At 40.8% G+C, this 20,786-nt stretch overlaps 1 pseudogene; it reads right to left on the bottom strand.

The window, feature by feature from the left end:
- Positions 1-12,325: 12,325 nt before the first annotated feature.
- Positions 12,326-14,735, bottom strand: LOC135481475 (toll-like receptor 13; annotated as a pseudogene).
- Positions 14,736-20,786: the final 6,051 nt, after the last annotated feature.

Below are 20,786 nucleotides of genomic sequence, written 5' to 3'. Positions count from 1 at the left end.
ATATTTGTAATGTGAATTTAACTGCTTGGTCATACTGATCGAAATAATTTTTATTACGATCTGCCCTTGACACTGTTGTGATATTAAAACATATCCATATCCCTGGTTGTTTGATTCCTGGAGAGCTTTTTGTCAGTTTTTCTTTTTCGGTGGAAATAGCTGGTACTCTTTTAATTTCAAGAGAAACGCTCTCGAGTAAGCACAAAAGTTCCTGTTAACTATATTTCCATTGGTATGGTTTCTTGCATTTTTTCAGAGCGATTGGTTCTCCAAATCTGGCGGATCGGAAAAGCTTAGATGTGATTATTTAACCTTGGTCACATGGTCACTAGCCTGTTGTGTATAAATAGAGAAGCTTTCAAAGCATTTGCAGATGGTGGCGTGCATCATTCCATTTTCAGGGCTTGGAAAAAGCCAAATTTATATTTTCACGTTCACGCATTGGCAGATAACACACAGCATCTTAAACGGTAAACACTTTACTACATAATAATTAGTACACCCCGTAGTGAACACCACTGTATTGAGTGTTAAATAAGTGGATGGTTGGACATTTTATGTCTAAAATACTGTAGTTTGATACGGGGAATAAGATTAGTGAGACTTGTGCCCTCTCCCACTACGCTGAATACTAAGCTTAATGCATCAGAACACGTTATATATTAAGGTATTTGCGTGGGAAGGTCTCCAACCTGCGGATGGTCGTGGGTTTCCCCCAGGCTCTGCCCGGTTTCCACCCATCATAATGCTGGCCACCGTCGTATTAGTGAAATATTCTTAAGTACGGCGTAAAACACCAATCAATTAAATAAATAAATATAATTTTTACCAGTGTTTTTTACCAGGTATTTGTACCAGTGAATTTGTGAGATATCACAAATCCTCTTGGATCTTCAATGTTTGTATCAGAATAAAGAGGTATGCGTTACAGCTAGTAATCTGTTTTCTTGAGAAGGACCCCTAGTGGCCAGTGGCCGTGGGCAATCCTCCCTTCGATTAAATTAATGGTGAACGCCAAGTCAGGAAGCTACAACTTCCTCTATTAACCAACCAACTGAGCCATCGGGGCCGGAAATATATACTGAAGACACCTGTACTAAATAAATACCTTTATACCGCGATCATGAGCGTTTATACAGAATGAACTGGCGTAACTGGACTTATACATTTTGTGAAATGGCTTATTACATTTTACTTGGTTTGTGCTAAAAGTTGTAGTTATAGGTTATTCAATTTGCAGATGTGCGAAGGAGCTTGCGAGCCTAATTATTACCCAGCAAACATCAACAAGGGTTCAACAAGGGTGCACAGTTCAGTCACCGGAAATGAAAGTTTGACAGAAAACTTAAGGATTCTAGAACTCACTCCGTGACATCACAAATGGCTTTAGAGAAAGAAATAAAAAGGTAACATCGTCGCGAGAAGGAGTGGTGACATCGGGCGAGTGACTTCCACACATATGCCAGAAGAAATAGGTCTTCAATCATCCATGAGTTTTAGTTCATGTTAATGGTGGTGACCTGTTGAGCAAGTTACACGAATGGTCCAGTGTGTACATACATGTTTGTGAGGACTGGACATACAAGCTATGCTGAAGTGAACCTGAAATGTTCCCATGTGAACATTGGACTGGAAAAAAGCTGCTCAAAGCGGAAAATGTCGAAGCAAAGTGAAAGCAATGACCTCGTCCACAAAAAGGAAGCAAAACAGAAAATGCACTGAATTTTGAAGACTTTATTTTAGGGTGGGCGAAGACGATCCTTCAGCTGGGTTAAAGGTGCACGCCAATGGATTGTCTTTGCTGCGATCCACTACTGTATTGCATAATGGTATTTCCAACCAATCGAAGGAGTTTCTAGGTAAGGTAATTCTTACCTCAGTCGTAAAGAAAGGTCTTAGCATTAGGAGATTTACTTATCATTGAAAGGAAGTCGCCTCATCGCATTTTTAACCCAGTGTTAAACATAGTTTTAGGTTGTATGGTCTACTTGGTTGTTGGAGATTGTGTGATATCATTTAGGATCATTGACCAATGATCTGTTCATTTATTTGACTTATGAATATACTCATGAATATTTCACTTATACGACGGCAGCCAGTATTGTGATAGGAAGAAACCGGACAAAGAAAGAGAAGGGGGCAGGAGTGATGTAATCTTGGCGTTTCGTGTTCAGCGAGAATCGGCTTCCTCTCGTCCGTACGTGGGAAGATCTGCCAGCAACATGCGGATGGTTGTGGGTTTCCCTCGAACTCTACCCGGTTTCCTCCCACCAAAATGGTGGCCGCCGTCGTATAAGGGAAATATTCTTGAGTACGGCGTAAAACACCAATCAAAAAAAATAATAAATAAATCAACAAGAATCAAACAGATATACCATATTGTTCATTATTTTCCTGACAGGATATAACATGAACCAAGATAAAACAAAGAACCTGTGCATGTATGTAAGTGAAATAGTCTTGATTACGGCGTAAAACACCAAACAAATAAATACATAAATGAAGAAATAAATAAATAAATCAATAAATAAATATATAAACATATAACAAATAAATACACCATGCGTTATGCTCTTTTCCTTACAAGCCATGAACCAGGATAAGAGGAAGAACACGGGTTTATCTCTTTTGGCACTGCAGTTTCGTGTGGCTCTCACTAAGAAGATGATGCACACCTGGAGAAACCCCACTGTCACAATAGACGTCTTGTTCTTGTCCCAACTGGCCGGAACAGCATCACGACCGAAGAATGTGAAGCACATGGAGAGTTTTTATGACGAGGGACTAGAGCTAGGCATACCGGCGTATATCAAGCGCTACTTGATTGGTGTGGCGTTTAAAGACGGAGGAATTAGACAGGAATGGGCGCTCTTGTAACTGACGGGCTAGCTCAACGGTCAGGGCTATCATACCCAGGCTATCGTATTCACCCTTATGGCGGATACTCTCCTGAAATACTACGTCAATGCCGAAACCAACTTGACCATCGTTAACCATCCTCTCCCAGACGTAAAACACGTTCCTTCTAGATCATTCTTAGCCGCCGGTCTTAAAGTGGGTTTATTCGTGATGTTTGGAATGGTGCTGCTATGTCATTTTCCTCATCTAGAAGGGAGTAAGCCATGCCAAACAGATCCAAATAGTAGGCGGGCTTGGATCAATCACATTAAGGCTAACGCACCGGATCTGGGACTACACCATGTTCCTCTTGCCTTGTGCAGGCATCATAGTAGTGTTTATAGCTATGCAGGGCGACGTGTTCTCAGGAAATATGCTCAGCTACATGTTTGCGATCCTCCTAGTCTTTGGCTGGGCCGTCTTGCCTTATACCTAAGCCCTTAGGTTTCTCTTCCGTACTTCACCAGGTGCATTGTTGGACTCGTCACGGTTAACTTTCTCGTAGGTAAGATCCTGTGTCAAAGGTGACAAGTTGACTAAAATTTCTTTCACATCGACGCCTCACGAACAAAATTGTCTTGGATGTGACTGAATGTTATCCATCGAGCTTGTCTAAAACCTAAATAATTTATTTCATTTAGTTTTATTGGCAATAAACGATTGGCGGCGAAATCCTTCAAACAGGTATAGAAGTCGTTTAGAAAGTAGATTAAGCAAGCGTATTATCGTTATTAGGGATTACAATTTCTGAATATAGCACAGATTCTAGTGCTGAAAATTGTCTGAGACCTCTGCGGGTTTTGAATCAGCGTCCTTAGGGGCAGGCACCAAATCGCCAGCCATACAAGTCAACCGCCTAGACCACAAGGCCAAGAGGCCTCCCACAAAGATTAAAGGTCGTTGACCGGTAGACTTTACGGCAAACATTAATTATCTTTCTGATGATCAGAAATGACATAGCTCCCTTGCTTGAATATATCAAACAGGAAAAGATGACTAATAACAATCATACTCTTACTCAGTTCACTTTTTAAATCTCATCTGTATCTGTCTGAATATTCACCGATTTGATACCTGACTCTGAGGTCGCTAGTTTGAAACACACAGCCAGTTTTCAGCACAAGTATCTGTGCAATGACCAGAAAGTGTAATCCCTAAAAACGATAATACTCTTGACGAAATCTTTACAGTTTTTCATGAAGTTTTTTGTCGTCCCCCTTGCCTTAAGACAAGGGGGAGCTAGGGGAGGGGCTCTCCTTATAATCTGACATAAAGTTCGTTTGTGGTTCCTTGCCTTCCACCAGTAAGTTCAACTTTCTTTGCAGGTGCCCATTTTCTATGTAAAGCTATGCGGCGTTAAATAAATCCTTTTGGATCCAAGCAAGAAGTTGCCGCTGTATTATGAAATTCTTGCTATCTACGTGTAGTAGATGATCCACGATCCGAACTTTAGACACCAGTCACTCAAAAATTGTTGATTTTGGTCAATTGTTGCTAGGAGTGGATCGTCAAGATTGCTGGTAATTGTACATTAACTATTTCTGTAGCAATTCGGATTGGCTAACCCAGACCTCTCTGTAATATGGCCAATTGATTAAAAAATAAATTTCGCGCTGTGTTTCCTCGGTTTTTCTTTGACAGGTCGGAAGGATTATTTTTCCATATCTCAACCTACAGTGGGGAGATATGCCGTGTAGATGGGATCACAAGTTGTCCTCTATTTCATCATTGTCCTGCTCATAGAGTGCGCAATTATCCGGAAATGTTTCGACTTGTTTCGGACACTTCCGGAATATCCACCAGATATTAGATGGGAACCTGGAGAAGAGGACGTGGCTGTGGAGCGGACACAGATTAACCCTTCACATCCAAAACACCAAACAGACAGTCTGATCTTTCATAACCTCAGCAAGTTTTACGGTGACCAGTTGGCGGTGAAGAAATTATGCTTGGGTGTACCACAGAACGAGTGTTTTGGCCTCTTCGGTTTTAACGGAGGCGGGAAGACGAGCACGTTCATAATGTTGACCGGGGAAGAAAACGTATGCAAAAGGTGATTTGAGTTTAGAGTACACAGTAAAACGGTTTTCTTAAGTTCACCAACATATCTAATTTAGCTCAGTTAGTTTGCTAAAAGTGATTCGCATATATGGTTTAAGGGTATCCTCGGTTTCTCATGAGGTTAATACAAAAATAAAAGACTTACAGCATAGAAAGGAAAACCACAGCAGCGACGAGAATGTGATGACTGCCAAATACTTGTAATCACAGATAGTAAATTCGTAGCAAATTACACGCCATTTATGTCGTTCTTACAGGTGCAGCAAAGTGTGGGTTACTGCCCTCAGTTTAATGCATTGACTGATCAGAGGACGGGCCGAGAGACGCTGACAATGTCCGGCCGTCTCCTCGGGAGTCCGGAAAAGATACCGGACATTGTCATTCAGCTGATGAAGACACTGAAACACAATTCTACAGGTTTGTACTGTAACCTGTTTTGACTTTTTTATATCGGAAACACCTTTCCCGCGTTTAAAGATACATGAAACGTATGACTTGTAATTCTTAATATAAAGTTTAGGCTGTGTCCTGTAAGGAACCTACGGATGGTCGTGGGTTTCCCTGCGGCTGTGTCCGATATCCTCCCACCATAATGGTGGCATCCATCGAGTAAGTAAAACAGCCTTGAGTACGGCGTAAAACACCAATCAAGCCAGCAAATAAATAAATCGATAAAAAAGAAAGTTGGTATATTGTACCGTTTAAGAAATTTCTGAAAATTTCCATACACTGACTGAAAAAATGATTAAAAGATGGGGATAACCTTGATGTACTGATTTCTTTTATTCGTATTTAACGCCGTGTTCGAGAATATTTCGCTTATACAACGGTGACCAGTATTATGGTGGGAGGAAAACTGGCAGATAATTTTGAGACTTGAGCTATTACCCGAAAATATAATTTAAAAAGTTTTAGCCGTAATTTTCTTTACTTTCCACATAACCATGATGTTCTCTTTTGAATAATCCATTTCATGAATGTTTTAGCACGACTATTTCAAGATCAAATCCAAGATGAATGTACCATTTGTCAAGTAAACAAATGACGTGATAATTGCCAGACATCCGGAGATATCCGCAGACAACCGAAGATATATGCATATCTGATATAAACAATGACCTATTGACTTTTGAACACACACGTTTCACCATTTCGTCCCAAAATTTCTATTAATTTCTAAGTTCTAAGTTCTGATTAAGTTCTAAATTTTTAACGGCCTTTCAGAACAGTCCCATTTTTGTCTTGGTTTCATGCATATTTTCACTACCGGTACCAAACATTGTTACTATCCAAAGTGTCTGTATCTCATTAATTTTTACCCTGAAATATTACCCAAGTTGTCCAATTCTGTTAGACGTCGGTCAAACCTTTTCTGTGACCCAATCAGAAAGATTGTAGTATTGGTTAAACAGATATTTTACTGGTACTGATTTGTATTAATCCAATTATGTTCTCCGAAATGTTTTTTTCATTATTTTCGGACTTCATACGTTGAAACCACACTTGTCTCTCAAACTTACCTATGATGGGATAGTTAGTAGTCTCGTAAAATCTTGTCTATCTTGTGTTACCTGGTGTTCAGGCGTTCTGAAGTCTCGCGAGGTTTCTGAGAGAGAAGACTTGGGCTCTCGCAAACTTTTACGTTAGCTGCATGCTGTGGAGCGTGCATGCTGTTATTGTATGCGGAAGTTTTTCACTTTTCCGTTACAGGACTTTGTGGTGAATCCCAGGTAACGCGAGATAGTGGTATGTTATGCGAGACTAAGTTGCCAGAGGAGATTGTTGAGGAGGAAACAACGTGATGACCTCAAATTCTAGATCGTTATTTTTCCAGCGGTGGGACAAAGGGTAAACTGAGCACGGCAGTAGCTCTGATAGGGGATTCGCCCGTGATATTCCTGGACGAGCCGACCACAGGGGTGGATCCGGGCGCACTCTCATTCTGACGTCACACAGGTCAGGGCAGTCATTTCAGACATATCTTAGTTCAGCTATATTCATTGTGCTTTGACATAAGAGAAATCTTTGGAGTACTGATATTTCATCTTTTGTACAACTTAACTGACACGGCATGGAAGCATGATTATCGATATCCCACAGAGGATCTTCAGTAACGATATTAACAATTGACCCAGGAGCTTTAATATCGATATTTGGACTACGATCTTGAATATCGATCGTAACATTTGACAAAGGGTCTTGAGTATCGATATCAACACTTGAACAAGGAAATTGAGTATAGATATTAACATTTTACCCAGGATCTTGAGTAAGTGTACCTCCTGTAAACTATAGTCGATGTGTGTTCAAGTCCAGCTCCTGCTGGCTCCTCTCCGGGCGTACGTGAGAAGGTCTGTCAGCAATCTGCGGATAGTCGTGGGTTTCCCCCGGGCTCTGCCCGGTTTTCACCCACAATAATGCTGGCCGCCGTCGTATATGTGAAATATTCTTGAGTACGGCGTAAAACACCCATAAAATAAATAAATAAATGTAAACTATAGAGAATGGAACTGTCGTCAGTATTGTCAGTAAGTCACAAGGATTTGATGTATTTTTTACAAAGCAAAGGTTACTCACGAATAGTATCTAGTTGTAAACATAAAAATCATACTGATTTGATATTTAGGCGTTTGAATGTTTAAATCAAAGGGAGTTAACTCATTTAAAGCAACATGCATATCGATCGATATTTTATTATAATCTTACGTGTTTGTGTTTCGTTTCAGCATGGAACAATGTGACGCCCTTTGTACGCTACTGGCCATCATGGTCAACGGTCAGTTCTCCTGCTTAGGCAGCCCTCAGCACTTGAACAAATTCGGACAGGGATACACCTTTATTGCACGAATGGAATCGTCCAACACAGAAAAACTAGAACATTTCATAGAACACAAATTCCTGAGCCATTACAAAATAGACTCGTGCACGGGGTACGTCAGCTACCAATTGACTGACCCTAGCCTGCCGTTTTCGTATGTTTTCAGAACTGTCGAAAAATCCAGAGAACAGCACCATCTGGAGGACTATTCTGTCGGTCAGAAAACTGTCTACCAAGTGTTTCTCAATTTCACCATAAACCAAATCGTTGCAGGAAAACAGGCAAAAAAGAACTGCTGTTGCACTTGCTGTTGTTGTTGTTGTTGCCGTTCAAAGTAAATTGTCTGGAATTGAAAGTCGATATTTTTAAGGAAATCATATTAGTCTTAATTTTTGCTGCTGTTCTGATAATATACTACTCATGCCTCTAAAAAGCTTTGTGTCAATTTTAATCACTAAAAGCTAACAGTGCAAAAATAATTGTTGCCCTGTAGCGACAGTTGTGAGACTAAGGGAAGGAAACACTCCCAAATGTGTCAAGTTGACGGAACATTTACTGTTATTCACTCGCGCATTTAATCTTCTCTCGGAAACATCGATGTCACCCGCATGTTCCCACAAATGTATTTATTGTACATTTGTCGTAGGATATTTTGTACGTCACTATTAACGTACCGTTGTCTTATATATGCGATATCTTACAAGGAGGTCATTTTTGTGAAGATGGCCGCTGTTCTTCTGTTGGCCTAACAAAATAGTTCATGGTAATAACACGAATTGACACAAAAGGACATGGTCAGGTTCTGAACTGTACCTTACTCCGTTCGCTATCTTGATAACTCACCAACTGCTATTACACAGGCTCGGAAACTGTAATTATATTTCGTGAACAGTCGTCATTGCCATGGACCCTTTTTGGTTCGGAGAGTTCATTGCAGCGATCACACTGTTGACGTCGGTTTATGCTAGAGAAGATTTAATGCTCGTGTGAACAGCGGTAAATGCTCCTTACCTTCAATTCGACACATTTGGGGCTGTTTCCTTGGGTAACGTCCGCAACTGTGCCCCTCGATAAGAGTTATCAAACTCCGCAACTAGTTGCTCTGTTTTGGTTTGTGAAGGTGTTCTTGTTGTGACCATTGTTAGATCCGAACGTTTTTGCTGGTGTTGTTCTTGATGTAACCACTTTTTTGTTGATCCCATTGTTCATGGTGTGGCAATTGTTCGTGGTGTGGCCATTGTTCATGATGTGGCTATTGCTATGTTGTTACCGATAATGGCATGTTTTAGCTGTGGGCCTTTTGTTGTTGTTGTCGTCCATGCTGTGATCAGTGTTTTGAAAAACAGAACTGATATATCACATAGCATATAAATTCTTGTATGTGTGTATGTATGTGTGTATGTATGTATGTACGTATGGTTGCGTTTTTATGCCATACTTAGCAATTTTTCAATCATATGACGTCGAGGACTCATTAAGTGTGTATGTACATGTAGTTTGTATCCTGGTGGCACGACGTGTCCATGCAGCCAAAGTGCTGCCATCACTGAAGTATCATGCTCCGTGGCCGAGGTGGTTAGCGTGTCAGCGTGGTGCAATGACCCAGGATCCTCTCACCAATACTGTGATGGCTGTGAGTTCAAGTCTACCTCATGTTGGCTACCTCTCTGGCCATATGCGGGAAGGTCTTCAGCAACCTGCGGATCGTTGTGAGTTCCCCTGAAGTCGTCCCAGTTTCCTTCCACCATGATGCTGGCCGATGTCATATACGTGGAATCAGCGTAAACACCGATCAGATATATAAATAACAGACTTGGGTTGTACCTGAAGATACTTGAAGTGGGCAATCCATTAATTTCACACTGCTGAGTTGCTTGTGAAACATTGAACATACTGAACGCCGAGCATTGGTGATATGTGACCTTAAGCAGCATATGCGATTAAAACATTTTTAGAACTTTTTTTGGTTTTTGTTTTTCATTCATGATCCATGATCAATTTTAATGTATAGGCCACAAAACCAGCTACGTAACAAGGCGAATTACCGACGATAATAACGTTATATAACTACAGTTTGCTACAATTAAAAAATAAGATCTGTTGGGCAGGTACCATAAAACTATTTTTGACTTTAAGATAAATATTAAACGACTTTTGGACTCCCACAAGTACGGAAAACATCTACACGATTTTTTCTAGGACAATTCCGTCACAATATCAGTTTTCCTCATTATAGGACAGAGATTTTTAGGAAACCTTTAAGTCCGAATTAAACCGCTTCGGTGGCCTAATGGTTAGAGCGTCCGCCTCGAAGTCGGGAGTCCCGGGATCAAACTCTGGTATGGGTCATACCAAAGACTAAAAATGATACTTACTGCTACCTCGTTTGGGGTAGCACTGAGAGGTTACCTCAGCATTGAGAGGTTAGAGTAAGGAAACAGGGCTGGTTAGCCCTGTGCCCCCATAATTTGACTGGGTTGGATGTCGTGTCTGGTGTCTGCAGTATGATACTTCAGTAGTGGCACCACTTTGACGGCATGGACTCGCCCTGCCACAGGAAAACAATATATGTACGCACACCTAATGACTCCTCGTCGTCATATGACTGAAACATTGTTAAGTACGACGTTAAACCCCAAACATACATACAAGTCCGAATCAAACCAAATATCGCTTTCTGGGATCACGGGCCCATATTCTGAATAAGAGTAAATTGTTCCTGTGTGTTTCTGTTTACGTGTTAACAAGTCCCACGAAAATGTATTCACTTCTTATTTCCATTGGTGTTTTACGCCGTACTCAAGAAGGTTTCACTTATATGACGGCGGCCAGATTTATGGTGTTAGGAAAGCAAGCAGAGTCCGTTGGATCTAAGCGTCGAAACAGACATATGTATACTAGCGAAAACCCTCAGTCATCCCGCAAATTTCTGGCAGACCTTCCCATGTACGACCGGAGAGGAAAGTCTCACAAAAGCTTAGACAGTTTAAATTAGTGTCTGACACATATACCTTCAGTTCCACTTTGGATATGATTGATTCTTTGCATCTCAAAGTGAAAATAAAAGTGACTTGCATGTATACACACAACTATTTTTACGTTCTAATGAGTGACCTACTTGTGCGTAAAATGCGTCACTGTAAGCTCGACTATAACTGTGTACACAATAACAATAATTTTATGGTATGTGATGGATGGTCTTTGGAGGGTGTCGATTGGTTTGGGTTGGCACGTGGGTGAGTGTATGTGTGTTGAGTGACCAGTGTGGAACGGATGTAAGCATGATCTGTACAAAAGACCGCAACGGTAATATTTGCTCAGAAATGTTCCTTACTAGAAAAGTTATTGACAGTAAACGAAAGAGGTTAATAATATTTTCTGCAAACTTTCATTTTGTCGAAGAGCCAGCTAATATCTGATAATATCGTTTGATTATACCAATTTTGTTCAACTGAGTTCAATTTACTCACAAGTTATTTATATATGTACACCTTAGTAACGGCAAACTTAAAGCCGTTTTCAGCTTTTATGGATGGATTTAGCGGGCCAGGAATGGTTCGTAGCCGAGTGGTTCAAGCGCATGCCTAAGACACGCCAGGTGCTGGTTCAAATCCTGGCAAGAACAGGGAATTTGAAGATTCGCCCACTCTAATTGTTCGTGCATGGGTGCTCTTCTTCGTGGACTTTCTTGAAGACTACTTGTCTTTCACAAATATTCTGTGCATATTTATACCTCCTCACACGTGGAAAAAATCATCAATAACCTGTAACACACTCATGGCTTGTGTCACCCCTTAAAACTTAGTGTCGTCCTTTAAAGGATGCTGTCTCATTAGTGTTTACCAAAAACCAGACACTAAATGGGTGGAAATAAATAAATAATTACACACACACACACACACACACACAAACACACACACACACACACACACACACACGCACACATTCATACAAACATACACACATATATCTTATCTTCAAAAAATGTGCAAAGAATGAAAGCTGATGTCATGTAAGAGTGAAACCATGTCAACCGTATTCTAAACAAATAAATTAACATTTCAAACTTGTACTTCATCACCATCTTATCTTTAAAAATGAAAAGAAATTAAATCATTGTTCAACGCGTATTTTTAGCAGATCAGATAAAGAGATTCGTTTTAATGTACTGACTGTACACCGGTGAAGACAGAGAATAAATTCGTGTTGCATAAAACATACAATCTGTGTAAGTCTGCTTCGGGTTTTACGTCCTGCAATACGATACAATGTAAAAAACACATAAATTACGATATTAAAATATAATATATATATAATATATTTAATATAATATTAAAAGTAATCGTGTGGAAAACATACACACGTTGTTTATCTCAGGTACACGTTAACAGCAACACAATTATGTGCATTTTGTACAACATGTGTTCATGTACGTACACTTTAAATGAGTACCAAACTCTCTACCTCTAATACACATCAAGTTTACATCGCGAGCTACACATACACATTTGTACAAAAAACACATACTTTCTGAGAATAAACCACCCTCTTTAGCGTAAATGCATGACGTCATGCTGCGGTGGGTTCCGACGGACGTGAGGCTGCGATGGGTTCCGGCAGACGTAAGGCTGCGGTGGGTTCCGACCGACGTCAGGCTGCGGTGGGTTCCGACGGTCTGCTAAGTGCCCGGATCAGCTTCTGCCAGAACATGTCTCTGCTCAGTTCACAGTCAGACCAGTCTATGTATATCTTGTCTCGCATCAGAAGCATTAGTCGGTTCGTCATGTTACGGTACTGAATGTCTCCTAGTTTCACCAGGATAAGAATTTCTCTCCTTTCATCGAGAAGCTTGTGCTGGGCCATTTTTAACTCCCTTCACACCATTCGCTGGCCAGCGAAGCTATCAGAAAGGACGAGAATGACTTTCCTGCTGGCCTCCATGTTAACCATGATATTGTCTACAATGTCGGTTCCAGGTATAAAGTCCCTGTCGTACAAAACACAGCTTAAATCCTTCCCTATCTTCCACCTTGGCTAAGAGTTCCTGGATCACCCAGTTCCGGTCTGTGGCACTATAAACGACGAAGGCGTCATAATCCGTACCCTTCCGTGTTCTCGATTTCCGTGTATCCTTTGAGTTTGGAACGTGTAAGGAAACAGCAGTAGCTAATGTGCATCCTGTAACGAACAAACACAGTCACAGTAATCGCAATTACGACGGCAGCCGTACCCAGGGACGGCGCCAAGTATTAAGGGCAAGTTTAAACTTCTTCACAGTACAAGATTCTACTGTAGGATTGAAGGACAGCAGGTTCTTAATGTTTCCCATTCTTTCGGCGAGTAACATTTGTAATCTGTGTGGTTCAGAGCCACGATGGTTACGTTGGTGGTTCGAATCCAATTCCTGAACCACATTAAATCGCAGGTGCAAGCGAAAGGGTTGCCGGCCAGATTCAATTTCTTGAGGTTGACCAAGAGAGATTTAGGAAATGAATATTCGGAAATCGTAGAAATTTTATTAGAGTCCATGTAAAGTTTTTCAAGTTTCTTGGCCTCTCTGAATACACCAGGCGTCCAATCATTGATACTATTACTGGAGGCAATCAATTCTCTCAATGAAGGAAGAACCCTAAACAGAGGTTCTGGTAGCCGTTTATAGATACGCACGTTTTCTATTATCAGTCGCGTGAGCTTAGAGAGGGGAGAAAAAAGTTCCTCTAAAGCAGTGTTGTTGATGTCCATAATATTATCCGTCAAATAAAGCACATCCAGGTTTGGACACAGAAGAAGTTTTTAGTGTCGGCAGTGCTGAAATGAAAAGCGTTTACTGAGAGGTCCAAATAACGTAACGAGGAGCTATTAAAAGCGAAGCTGGAAATCTGGCGGATATTATTATGCTTAAGATAAAGTCGTTCTAATTTGGGCGTTTCCTAAACAAATTATTTGCGAGACTTCTAATGTAGTTAAACTTCAAATCTAAGTATTTAAGGTTTCGTAGACCGGAAAAGTCCTCTTTCGCTATCTCCAGAATTCGATTAGATCCAAGTCTTAGCGTCCAAAGTTTTGGGTACACGCTGTCATCAGGAGAGGTCTCTTTGAAAAGTCGTGGGATTTTCGTGAAATTGTTCCAACGCAGCTCAAGAAAAGTTAAATTCCTGAAGCCTTCAACGTCCTGTAAATAGGTAATGTTGTTGTATGTCAGATTCAACGTGGTCAGTTCTTCCAACGGTGACAGAGCCTGACCCGAAAACGTCAAAAAGTTGTTGTTACGTAAACTCAAACTTCTTATCTTTGAACCTAATAAACAGTCCAAAAGACCAGAAGGGAAAGTCTTGAAATCCATGTTATCCAACTGTAATACAGACACATTGGAAGGAGCGAGATCACAGAATGCCATTTTTAGCTCACTCAAGTATATACGGTTATTCCCGCTCAGGTCTAATTTTGCTCCTTGGCAGAATTTCAAACCGAGAAAAACATCTTTCTCGATGTGGGTTATCTCCGAGTGAGACAATTTTAGACATGACAGGGAAACGTTAGTTACGTTAGTCAAAGTCTGTTTTGTCAACGTTCCGAACGACGCGCGTAAAACCGTGACAGAAGTCACGTAAGCAGGAGGCACTGGGATGTAAGGTATGTTACCAGTGCACTTCATTTCTCTCTTCGACTTAGTGCATTTACAGAATGCTGACAGAGGACAACTGTCGTCAAGATTCGTTGTTGTTGAACTATCTGCAGGTTTCTGGTCGAAGCCACTTTGTAAGTGATCATCACTGACGCCCTGTTTCATCCTTGTGATATGCAGACTAGAGAGGAATTCCTGGTCCCCAGAATCTGCAAGTGTCAGCCCAGGCTGTCGATTAACCAATCTGTTGGTTCTCGTCTTGCCAATGCTACCATGGTTAGCATCCACGATACCTGTGTCGACATGGGAATCTATTTCTGATGTTGTAGTCATTGAAACCGTACGGCATTCTCTAAAGCAGACGACAAAGCAGGTGACAAAAACCATAAGTGACGTCACACTCTGTCTGCGCGCGTAAATCATGATCATTATTACGTTTTCTATATCAACGTGGCGACGAAGGGCTCTGAAAACGAAAACATACAATACAGCGTGAAATGACGAACGATTAGCGCTTTCTTCTGTTCAAGTTACAGCAAACAGTTGACAACAGACTTCCAGTTCTTGGATATTTTATGGATAAATTAGACATTATTGTTCTTCTGTGTTGTACGCATACATTAGGCGGAAATATTTCCATATACATTTGATTAGCCCCTAACGATGGCCCCAAGAACTGTTCACTTGTATGACTTGTATCAGGTTAATCCGTGGAGGAAAGTGGAGTACTGACAGTTATTCGTCGCCCTTCGCTGGGTACCGGACAAATATCCAGACATAAAGCCCCAACACTCAATTCCGCCAAACCTGAATTTTCGATGCAGCGATATGAACGTTTTAAATGAATGATTTAAGCATGGTTCCTGATCGTGCTGAAACCATCCTTCTAACTGCAGATAATGATCAAAGAAACCAACCTATCATGGATCGCTACATCGGTGCTGAAATCCAATAAACCATACAGCGGACTATATTAGACCGCCACGCCACAAACAGAGAGTAATTCAGTTAGGCATTTAGCGCTACAAATGGGACCGCCACGCCACAAACAGATACTGATCCAGTAAGGCATGCGGACTTAAAAATAAGATTGATTGATTTATTTGATTGATGGTTTACGCCGTACTCAGGAATATTTCACTTATACGACGGCGGCCAGTATTATCTTGGGTGGAAACCGGGCACAGCCGGGCACAAGGAGAAACCCACGACCATCCGCAGGCTGCTGAGAGACCTTCCCACGTACGGTCGGAGAGGAAGACAGTAAGAGCTGGACTTGAACTCACAGTGACCACATTGGTGAGAGACTTCTAGGTCACTATGCTGCGCAGGCGCGCTAACCGACTGAGCCACAGAGGCGCTAAAAATAAGACTAGCCTGCTACAGACCTGTTGCAAACAGATAGTGATTCAGTAAGTCGCACAGCGCTACAAATTAGACCGACCTGAAACAAACAGATACCAATTCAATAAGTCATACGGCGATACGAATTAGACCGCCCTGCTACAAAGAGATACTAATTCAGTAAGCCGTACAGCGCTGCAAATTAGACCGACCTGAAACAAACAGATACTAATTAAATAAGTCATACGGCAATACAAATTAGACCGCCCTGCTGCAAAGGGATACTAATTCAGTAAGTTGTACAGCGCTACAAATTACCGACCTGCTACAAACAGATTTTAATCCAATGAGCCATACAGCGGTACCAATTTGACCCGTACCGCTACAAGAACATACTTATCCAGTAAGCCAGCAATATATATACGCCACAGTTAAGACGGCCCTGAGACAACTGTGCTGCAGTTATATAACAACTAAATAAGGTAGTACACACCTTAAAAAGCTACACAAACAGCACGGAGCTGACCTTATACTTACCCTTCAGTGTATATACAACCTGTCACACGGATCGTACACCTTTCATCTACCAGGTCAGTCTCCCTTGAGCGCTTATGGGTTGTAGGTTAGTCAAACACATACACATAAAGACTATCCTACGACTATGCCCCTACAGGTATGTGGCCCCTACAGCGATTTTTTCTTCCGGAACTCAAGTGATGTTTCACTCATAATATCAGTGGCTTACAGCACCCGTTCTACAATGCAGTTAGATGTAAGCTCATTCTCCGTTATTGGCCAACTTGAGGGATTGAAACAGACAGAAAAACAACAAACAAAAAGCTTAAATTGAACAGAAATTCTGTTGCCTGAGTGATGTTAGAATATATTCTGTTATATCAGCAGATTATTCTGTTAAATATAACACAAATATTCTATTAATTCAACAGAAAGATTCTATTAGACTAACAGGGTATTATGTTGAATATGGCAGAGTATATACTATTTTATGATAACTAAATGCAGTCTAGCATCTCTCAGACAACATAGCTTCTTTTAAAATTAACAGATTATGTTTTTGAGTGAAGTTCCAAACTAAAAATATTTGAAACAGTCAGACGGTGCAAATGCGAACTACGTAAATTTTAAACTATCAAACAAACTCTAGACCACAAATAATTAACGGATTGCGCTTACAGGCACGTGTACACGGCTATGCGTTCACAGGCTGACCAGTTGTTGTACAACGTCTACTGCACATCAGCGTTTACACACGTTGGACACCAGAGGTGCGGTGTCTTGGATAAGTGAGTTTACAGGATTAACCCAAAATCTCCAGCTTTTTAGAGCCCCATGAAAGGGCATACTTGGTCATAAATATGAGAGTACCATTATTTAATGTAAAACTTGGTGTTGTTTCCTCTACCACCCGAGAAAACAACTACAGAGGGTTAGTCAATGTTGTAGTGGCACGATGGTGAAGATTTTACGGTTTATACAAGACTGATAGAGGGTATTTAGGTAGAGGGTGTTTAGGTAAATGTGGTTCTTGCAAGAGGACAGTTTTGACCTTCATACAAACGTGTGAGGCCTTTCTCCATGCAAAACTTTTCTGTCTGATTTAAACAGACAACGGTTTTTTTCTCGCCGTATGGAAATATACAACTAGGTGACAATACATTCCAGGGGATGACTGGTGTAGTGATTAAACTGGTGACGGAGGGGATCTGAGAAGACTCACCTTAACGCCTCGTCCCTCTAGGAGGCTTCATCGAATGGGGTTACACAATACGTGTATGCACCATAGCCAGGTGTCACAGCTCTTTACTCTGCCATTGTTCCTGTAGCCTAGTTATACGCCAAGTCCTGTGTATAGCTGTCTAATATACTTCTATGTGTTTCTGCGGAATCAGTCATGATACATTCCCACATCCTAAATGAATGAAGGCTTTAGGTTTAATGTCGTACTTATCATTTTTTTTTTTCAGTAATATGACGACGAGGAGTTAATATACGCACATAATGCAAGTCTGAGTGTCGGTTTCCGTACCTATTGTTGACACAATCGCTAACAGACAGATTTCCCACGGCTTCACAGGGTGTAGACCTACTTGTGACCGAGCTCACTAGAAGTCGAATGAGGACATCTCGCCCCGCGCACAGCCCGCGGCATGACGACGGAGCAAATCGTGCCCTAATAGTACTGTCCTCGCGCCGGAGCGCGGGGAGAGAGGACGTGGACAGTTACCGTTGGGGCGCGATTTGTTGCGTCCTCGTGCAGCGTGCCGAGAGGCTCATCTAACATTCACATCTCTCAGAGTCACGAGGCTCTATACAAAAAGTGTTACGTCATTCCTCTGAACAGACAGGAAGAGTGGTAGTTGACAGATTAAATCTCCTGTCACATATTCTTCCTAATGTATACAACAAAGTGAACAGCTCTGTATAGCCTAATATTAGCCCACAAAACCAAGGGATGAAAATACCTCGAGATGTCACGATTCAGTTTAACTGATATATTTAGTTTAATTAATTCATTGACTGATTGACTGACTGACTTATTGATCGATCGATTCATTGATTACTTGATTGGTGGGTTGAATGATTGAGTGGATGTTATATTCGATTGGACGTCAACACCGTACTGTGGTTTTAATGTCCTTACCTGTCACCCTGTATAGTCACATGGATAGACTGTGAACGTTACTAATGGATTTTGTTTGGAGGAATAACGTGCTTCAGTTAATGGCAATAAACACTCGGCAATGAAGTTTACGTTGGGATGGCAAACGTGCCTTAGATAACAGTAAAAATATAAACAGGTAAATGTAGGTAAGCCTATACAATGGCTACATAAAAATTGACCATGCTGGGTAGTCACACAATATTTAAGTTCTAGAACCTGTTCCAGTCATCGAAGTATATATTGTTACGGTGTTAAATTATGTAAATAGATAAAAGGCATTCTGATCCAAAAACCAATCATCAATGAAAAAGGAATCGTCATGCAATACCTGTAATACCCGATTCAAAATTATTTATACACCACGTGTTGTACGTATACTCACTTCAATCCAAACTTCCAGTTGTTCATAACACAAGTAAGGCCACTGAGTGCACAGCAATGCTATAACGAGGCTGACTCACATATTTCATTCAATTTTACAATTACACACACGAGAATAACCCAATGATATATAATGAATTGTTTTATTACCATATATTTCTCTCCAGTTGCAGATGGGAAGGTCTGACAGCAACCTTCCGTTGGTCGTCGGTATCCCTTGAGCGCTACCCTTTTTCCTCCCACCATAATACTGGCCGCCGTCGTACAAATGAAATATTCTTGAGTACGACGAAAAACACCAATCAAATAAATAAATGAATATTATAACATAATATTCAGTTAGTCTAGTATAAACTTTATGTTGAATTAACAGAATATCGGAGCTATTTTTGAACAGAGTAATTGTTGACACCACGTGACGGGAAAATTACAAATCCTGGAAGGCGAAGAGACAAGTTTTAGTTTCACTGGTTACATGATCGCCAACTGAACAGTAATTACCTCCATCACAGGAGAACCAGCAAAAAAAAAAAAAAAAAAAAAAAAAAAAAAACCCCAGCAAATGCATAGCTTCTCACATAATCTGCTGCAATACATAATGCATTCTAGCATCACTCAGACTACAGCAATTCTGTTAATTTAGTAGCTCCTTATCATTTATTTTTGTTTGCAGAGTAGCGATTCATAATTACTTACTTCGGTCTGAGCGGTCATCATCACAGTCATCATACGGTTTGCAACTATACAGGAGTTTAAATTTCCACTCGCAGTTACACAAACAAGGACATATTTGAACTAGCACGCACGGGTTGGCCGCGAATAGAACAAAACGCCAGACTACGAGTCTGTAGCCTAGTAAAGCAGGAACTGTATTTTATATAGTTGTGGAGTGATCAAAACACAGTGACCTTGTCCTGCCTCTTGAATGATATAAATGATTTATATGGTTAATAAGTAGGTGTTAAGTATGAGCGAATACATATACATGTAACATATAAACTGACGGCCAAAAGAAACTATAGAAAGAGTTGAAATCGAGTTATTTTACCTAAGCAAACAGCAGGATGACTGAAGTTTAATATATTTAAAAGACCAATGACTTTAGATACTGAAAGTCTTGAGTAAGAACGGAGAAAGCAGCCCACAAATCATTTTACAAGTGAACAAACAGAGCAGGAGGAGAAAAATACCCATTCCATTACTTTGGTGGTTTTTAGTCAGTGTGTAAGTCCAGCACACTGTGTGTAACGTTTTTTTTTTACATGTTCAGAAGCGGCCATCCATGGGTCACGTGATTTTTCAACTTTCTTGGTTTTCTCAAAACAAATTCGTGTGGGGTTATATGGCGCTTGTCGCACATAGGAATATGCTTCGTACAATGTTTTTGTACAATATTTTGGTATTAATTTGCTGAAAAAGCTGGTTAAATTTAACTCACGGAGACGTAAAGTTTCGTTTGGCAGTCGGTTTATATTCACTACAGAACAACGTTTGTTTGGCGAGAGAATACTTATCACGTCAATTAGTTCAAAATCAGTTCTGTTTTTCAAGTGTGTACTCAATAAATATTTCTAGCAACAACAATAACAACGACACTATTAAAAACACGGTTCAGAAGAAACACCGTAACATGAAAAACACTGATCACAGCATGGACGACAACAACAGCAAAAGGCCCACAGTTAAAACATGCCATTAACGGTAACAACATAGCAATGGTCACACCATGAACAATTGCCACACCATGAACAGTGGGATTAACAAAAAAGTGGTAACACCAAGAACAACGCCAGCAAAAACATTCGGATCAAAACTAGAACGACTGCAAGGGCAAAACGACGATCACAACAAGAACACCTTCACAAACCAAAACAGGGCAACTAGATGCGGTGTGGGATAACTCTTATCGAGGGGCACAGTTGCGGACGTTACCCAAGGAAACAGCCCCAGATGTGTCGAATTGAAGGTAAGGAGCA

Source organism: Liolophura sinensis, unplaced genomic scaffold (genome assembly GCF_032854445.1).
Source record: "Liolophura sinensis isolate JHLJ2023 unplaced genomic scaffold, CUHK_Ljap_v2 scaffold_114, whole genome shotgun sequence".
In the NCBI taxonomy this organism is placed as follows: Eukaryota; Metazoa; Mollusca; class Polyplacophora; order Chitonida; family Chitonidae; genus Liolophura; species Liolophura sinensis.
This window is presented reverse-complemented; position numbering and strand designations above follow the sequence as displayed.